Here is a 6829-nt window from a genome sequence, read left to right on the forward strand (position 1 = left end):
TCAGCCATACACTAGACCTCCGAAAATGCCCGACCACCAAGGCAGTACTTAAAGTCCGATTTTCCTACCTTGGCTCGTGCACTAGGTTGCCTGGTTGCCGAGGTGCCTGCTTTCTTTCCCCCCAGCGTCGCTTCTGCCATCCTCAGAATAACAGTCTCGGGTATATCTGCAGTCCAGCGAGAAGCCGGGCACCCAAACAGAGCAGGCCACCTGAAATCGGGTGGGACGCGTCTCCCCCTCTATTGGGGTCCCAGTCCTGCAGTTGCAGAGATCCCAGACAAGCCCCCAAATTGTGAGAAATCCCCTCAGCCATCCAATGCCAAAGGATGGATGTGGACACACATGGTACAGCAAAATGAGACTTTAATTATGGCCTTGCCAGGTTAGGGTGCCTGAAGGGCAGGCACAGGGGAAAGGGCTGTAACAAGCAATTTATTTCCTAGTCCGCAAATCCCTCCCACCGCCTCCTCATTGGCTGTGAGTACTACAGGGTGCACAATCTTCCTGGAAGGTGCCTAAAATTTATTACCCCCTTGCAAGGAATTCCTTTGTCTGCGGGCTCAGGACAAGCCCTCGAAAAAGGCCCACTTAAGCCCTGTGAAGGGAGAAACACCAGGGAATGAAGAAAACAATGGATGCTAGTAACTAATTACATCTCAGGGAGAGCCTTATCTGTTCAGAGACCCTCCAGGAAAATGAAGAAAACAAAAGGGGCTAGGAACTAATTATTGTCTCAATAAAACACCCTCAGATAAGTCATTTCTGAAAATGAATCACTTAGATTATTTTCTTACATGAAGCATAAAATGCTTAGAATGTCCAGCCAAAGGGCTAACGCAGAGACCCCTTTGATGCTAAGTCCACCGTTCCTTCAACAGATATGTATGGTGCATCTTCCGACAGATTTTCATTGGGCATGTTCTATACTCAACATCTTTTTGGGCGCTGTGGTTACCTCATACACTGAAGCAATGTCGTGCATGAGGAATCCCACATGACCCTTGCCTTCATGAATCTCACAGCCCATCACACTGGAGATAAACCATAAAAGTTACCAAAATCCCAATGATGTTTTGTCTTTCTTCTTTTTTTTTTATTCTCACACAATGAGTGGCTTTTATTTTGCTACATAATTATAGTCACCTGCAAGATAACCATATAGCATTTTGGGGGGATTCCATCTACTATAAACAAATGTCTCATTTTAGTTGGTGTATGTATTTTAGTTACATGGAAATGAGAAAAATGGAAATCTCATGGGAATCCAGAAACTACAAGTAATATCCAGGAAACCTAGAGATTGCCAGGCCTTATGTAATTAGAACAGAGTTCAGGATCTGGAAAATTGAACCCATGTCCAGGCCCCTCAGTAATCTTTCTGGTACTTTGCCATCAGAAAGATTATGTGACTTTTCAATCAGTCATCAGGGAGTGGGGAGGGAGATGAACGAAGAGTCACAGAATCTGACTGGTGGCTATTTCCTGCCTCTCTGTCCAGCTTCTGTTCCTCCTGCCCCTGCCTTGTTACTTCTGCAGTTTATTCACCATTTTCAGGTATGTGGGAAGGGGAAGCTTGATCTCAACACAATAGCAGTCAGTAGAGAAAACAAGACCATGTACCCCAGGTGGCCACTTGGAGAGTGGACCATGATATGTCCGGAGCTGGGTGCTTTAAGGGTGTGGCAGAGAGGAGGAAGTAGAAGAGGGAAGAGAAACTGTGAAAGAACTTCATGGTAGGGCCGGCCTGTGGCTCACTTGGGAGAGCGTGGTGCTGACAACACCAAGTCAAGGGTTAAGATCCCCTTACCGGTCATCTTTTAAAAAACAAAACAACAACAACAACAACAACAACAACAAACTTGGGAAAGGACTTCATAGAGAATGAAAAGAGAGGAAGATTTTTAGCAGGTGCTATAAACAAAAATTTTGAGGAGTATATCAGTTATCTATTGCTGCATAACAAATTACCCCAAAACTTATTGGTTTTAAACAACAAAAATTTATTATTTTATTATTTCTGTGGGTCAGGAATCAAAGAGCTTAGCTGGGTGTCTCTGATTGAAAGTTTCTCATGAGGTTGCAGTCTAGAGGTTGGCTGGAGCTGCTGTTCTGCGAAGGCTTGACTGGGGCTGGAGGATCTGCCTCCAACTTCCCTCAGGTGGTTGTTTCCTTGCCTGTAGCCACTCCTCACAACATGGCAACTGGTTTCCCCAGAGTGAGTGATCTAAGAGAGAAAGAAACAGAAGCTGTAACCTAATCTTGGAAGTGAGATACCATCACTTCTGCCATATGCTCTTGGTCATACAGACCAACCTTCGTACAGTGTGGAAGGAGACTATACAAGGACATGAATTCTAGGAGGCAAGGATCATAGTAGGTGTATTAGTCAGAGTTCTCCAGAGAGACAGAACCAATAGGATATATATATATATATATACAGGTATATGAGAGAGGATTTATTAGGGGAATTGGCTCTCACGATTACAGAGGATGAGAAGTCCCACGATAGGCTGTCTTCAAGTTGGAGACCCAGTGACGCCAGTAGCAGGGCTCAGGTCAGATCCAAAGGCCTGAGAACTGGGAGGGATGCTACTGTAAGTACCAGCGTTCTAAGGCCAGATAACCTGGAGCTCTGATGTCTAAGGGTGGAAGAAAAAAGGTGTCCCAGCTCAAGAATGAGAGAGAGAGAATTTGCCTTTCCTCCACCTTTGTGTTCTATCTGGGCCCTCAGCTGATTGGGTAGTGCCACCCACACGGGGTAAGGCCAGACCTTCCTTACTTAGACCACTGACTCAAATACCAGTCTCTTCCAAAAACATCCTCACAGTCAAGTTGACACCTAAAATTAACATCACAGTGGGCCACCTTGGAAGCTGGCTATCACAGGTTCTAAAGAGGATTTTAGGACATTTTCCTTGTGTCATACTCTGTCAAACTCTTGTGACACCTCTTTAAGAAAACTTATAGTAAAAAATCTATTTGAGGGTACATCAAAAAGTCCATGGAAAGAGTCATAGTATCTTTTAAATATATTTTTCCATGGTCTTTTTGAAGTACCTCCATACATATGAGGAGCCAGGGGGATAGTCAAAATGTACACACTAGGGCCGGCCTCATGGCTCACTCGGGAGAGTGCAGCACTGGGAGTGCAGCAGCGCTCCCGCTGCGGGTTCGGATCCTATATAGGGATGGCCAGTGCGCTCACTGGCTGAGCACGGTATGGGCGACACCAAGCCAAGGGTTGCAATCCCCTTACTGGTCACAAAAAAGGGAAAACAAAAATGTACACACTGTAACTCAGATGTACACATTTTAAAAATATATCTATAATTAAACTAAGATTCCTTAAGAGATTCTCACTACTGAACAGTTGTTCAGCTTACCAGTTAAAAATAATGGTCTCAGAGCTTAAAACAGTCTTATTTGGGGTAAACCTTAGCCAATTTAATATTCAAAAGCCCCATGAGAGCTGTCTCTTCCAATGGTCTCTCCTTTACTTTCTCCTGCTCAAAGTGTTATCTAGGTGCAAGGGGAAGCACTGGGTGAAGGAACCCTGGTTCTCCAGCTGACCTTCTCCACTAGCACCTGCTCATTCAACTTGAGGTGCAGCTCATGGCACCAGATCTCTGCATTGGCCTCAGTACTTAATGCATCCCTTACTGACCATTAAAGCTTGGTGGCCTGTTCTCTCAGGTGCCTGCTCAGGCTTCTGTCCTGAAGCCTTGGCCACAGGGCTCCTTGGGAGACCCTGGGACACATGGTGATCTTTTGGGAGGCTTCCTGGCTGTCCACTTCAGCTACTCCCATTACCCAAACTAGGAGCACATAGGGTCTTCTGGAACCCTTCATGCTACATAGGATCAAAGAAGTCTTGGATGCTACCTATGACCCTCAGTCCAGCTACGACTGCCATTTCTACTCTGCTGCAACCCCCTCTTGTTGACTTAGGGATGCTCTATGAGCCAGTTGAACTTCAACAGTTCAACAAAGAAGGAGGCTACAAGTTCCATTGTTCCAGCTTCCCCTTCAACCTAAGGTTCCTATCATCACCCGCTCCTTCACTTCCCACTGATGATAAGTTTTCTGGCCTACCTCTAATAATGTAAGGCTGTCAAGATGTATATCTTTAAGGAGCTGCATTTGGCTATATGCGAGAGAAATCTGACTAGTGTGGTTTAGCCAATTCAGGGGTTATTCTCACATATCAAGAAGTATAGATGTAGGCAATACAGCACTGGTACAGCAGCTCCAGGATGCCACCAAGGTCCTAGGTGTCTTCTGTTTTCCTGCTCTGCCAACCTTAGTTTGTGGCTCTTGTCCTCATGGTCACTTCCAGTCATCACAGCTATATTCCAGAATAGAATATTGTTCTGCCATTAAATACCATTATCGTTAAAATTATGTCATAGAACATGGACAAATGAAAAAAGCATGTGGCAAAACAATTATGTGAAATATGATCCCATTTGTATGTGAAGAATATTTGTCATTTGTCTACCAGCACACTATCTTTCTATGCGAAATAGCACCTGATCATTCTTTACAAAATAGTACCCTGTGGTTCAGATGGAAGCTACCAATTGCTTACCTGATCTTCCCTCTCCACTCTCAGGGTGGGTTTGGAGGTGGGCACTAGACCCAGACTGAGCCAATCATAGAACCATGCCTCTTTGCCCATGATGATTTTTTAAGGAGAGCATAGGTGACTCGAGCTGGGCCTATCAGGGATCTTTCCTGGGACTTTAAGCTGGAACCAAAGGAAAAAGGCCTTTTCCTCTCTGGAGGTAAAGATGGGATGACATGAGGCCATGTTTCCTGCCAGTTGAACTGCAGTCTGAGGGAAAGAGAGGAAGGCAGAAAAAGGGAAGCAGAGAGCAGAAGCTGGGAGAAACTGCTGAGAACACTTGAGTCCTGGGTCACCGAGGCCAGAAATAACCCTGGCTTTTCCTTAGGTTTGTTTTATGAGTCAGTAAACATTCCTTTCTTGCCTAAGCTAGTTTGACTGGTAAAGTTCAGGCACTCTCAATTTTAAAATTCCCTACTAATGCACCATTTCTGTTTTTTAAAAAATCCATACATGTGTACACACACACACACACACACACACACACACACACACACACACAGGTATATATAGATAAATATGGGAATACTTTTTGCTCATCTGTATTTAAATCTTCCTCAGTCGGGCTGGCCCGTGGCTCACTTGGGAGAGTGCGGTACTGATAACACCAAGGCCACGGGTTTGGATTCTACATAGGGATGGCCGGTTGGCTCACCGGCTGAGTGTGTTGCTGACAACACCAAGTCAAGGGTTAAGATCCCCTTACTGGTCATCTTAAAAAAATAAAATTAAAAAAAAAAAAAATAAATAAATCTTCCTCAGTGAACCCATTCATTATTTATTTATTTATTTATTTATTTTTTTTGTCTTTTGTCTTTTTCCGTGTCCGGCAACGGATCGCAACCCTCAGTGTTGCCCCCGTACCGGACCGGGGACCGGCAACGGGATTGCAACCCTCGGCGTTGCTCCCGCGCCTTGCTCAGCCAGTGAGCGGGAACCGGTCTGTATATGGGATCCAAACCCTCGGGCGGGAGCGCCGCCACGCTTCCCAAGCGGCGCACTTATCCAGTGCGCCACCGGGCCGGCCCAGAACCCATTCATTATTTAAAAAAATTTTTTTTTCTTATGGTGGCTGGCTGATATGGCAATCCAAATCCTTGATCTTGGTGTTATGACACCATGCTCTAACCAACTGAGCTAACCAGCCAGCCAGAATGCATTAATTTTTAATGTTATTTTTTAGAATTACCATTTAAATTTACTCATTGTAAAGTGTTCAGATAATTCACATAAAAGGAAATAGAATTAGGGGCCGGCCCGGTGGCGCACTGGATAGTGCACCGCTTGGGAAGCGCGGCGGCGCTCCCGCCCGAGGGTTCGGATCCCACATACAGACCGGTTCCCGCTCACTGGCTGAGCGAGGCGCGGGAGCAACACTGAGGGTTGCAATCCCGTTGCCGGTCCCCGGTCAAAAAAAAAAAAAAAAAAAAAAAAAAAAAAAGGGAATAGAATTAGAAACAAAAGGAACAATTTTCATCCTTGCTAATAATAAAAAATAGCAAAATTATTTTAAATCCTTTAAAACAACCATTTCCAGGATAATTAACCAACTCGACTCCTTGGTAGAAATTCAAAACAAAGCATCCAGGCTGGCCTGTGGCTCACTCGGTAGAGTGCTGTGCTGATAACACCAAGGCCACGGGTTCAGATCCTATATAGGGATGGCTGGTTTGCTCACTGGCTGAGCATGGTGCTGACAACACCAAGCCAAGGGTTGAGATCCCCTTACCAGTCATCTTTTTAAAAAAAAAAAAAGGGCCGGCCCGGTGGCACACTGCTACAGTGCGCCGCTTAGGAGCGCGGCGGCACTCCCGCCAAGGGTTCGGATCCCACATACAGACTGGTTCCCGCTCACTGGTTGAGCGTGGTGCGGGTGCAACACTGAGGGTTGCGATCCCGTTGCCGGTCCCGGTCCGGGAGCGACACTGAGGGTTGCGATCCGTTGCTGGACACGAAAAAAGACAAAAAAAAGGAAAAAACAAAAAAAAACAAAGCATCTAATGCCTAGGCCTAAGTGATTAAAAAGGATCAGGCAGGGATTACCTCCAATTGGTATGATTATGGGTAAGTTATCTTTAAAATGCCCCTCTTTACGGATGACAGAGGTCAGCATGCCCTCATTTGGGGGAGGAGTTCTGAATAGATTTCTAGAAGGCCTCCTCACCACCTCCTGCCAAGATCTGGGACACAACTGTTTTCCTGTCT

General features: G+C 45.5%; 1 long non-coding RNA gene across 1 annotated transcript; it reads right to left on the reverse strand.

The window, feature by feature from the left end:
* Positions 1-1979: 1979 nt before the first annotated feature.
* Positions 1980-4672, reverse strand: LOC103584469. The gene is made up of 3 exons (XR_549984.1): positions 4589-4672; positions 4202-4345; positions 1980-2224 (listed from the first exon to the last, which is right to left on the reverse strand). It is a non-coding gene; the product is annotated as an uncharacterized LOC103584469 (long non-coding RNA).
* Between the last annotated feature and the right edge of the window lie 2157 nt (positions 4673-6829).

The sequence above is a fragment of the Galeopterus variegatus genome, unplaced genomic scaffold (genome assembly GCF_000696425.1).
Source record: "Galeopterus variegatus unplaced genomic scaffold, G_variegatus-3.0.2 Scaffold14, whole genome shotgun sequence".
NCBI classification, from domain to species: domain Eukaryota; kingdom Metazoa; phylum Chordata; class Mammalia; order Dermoptera; family Cynocephalidae; genus Galeopterus; species Galeopterus variegatus.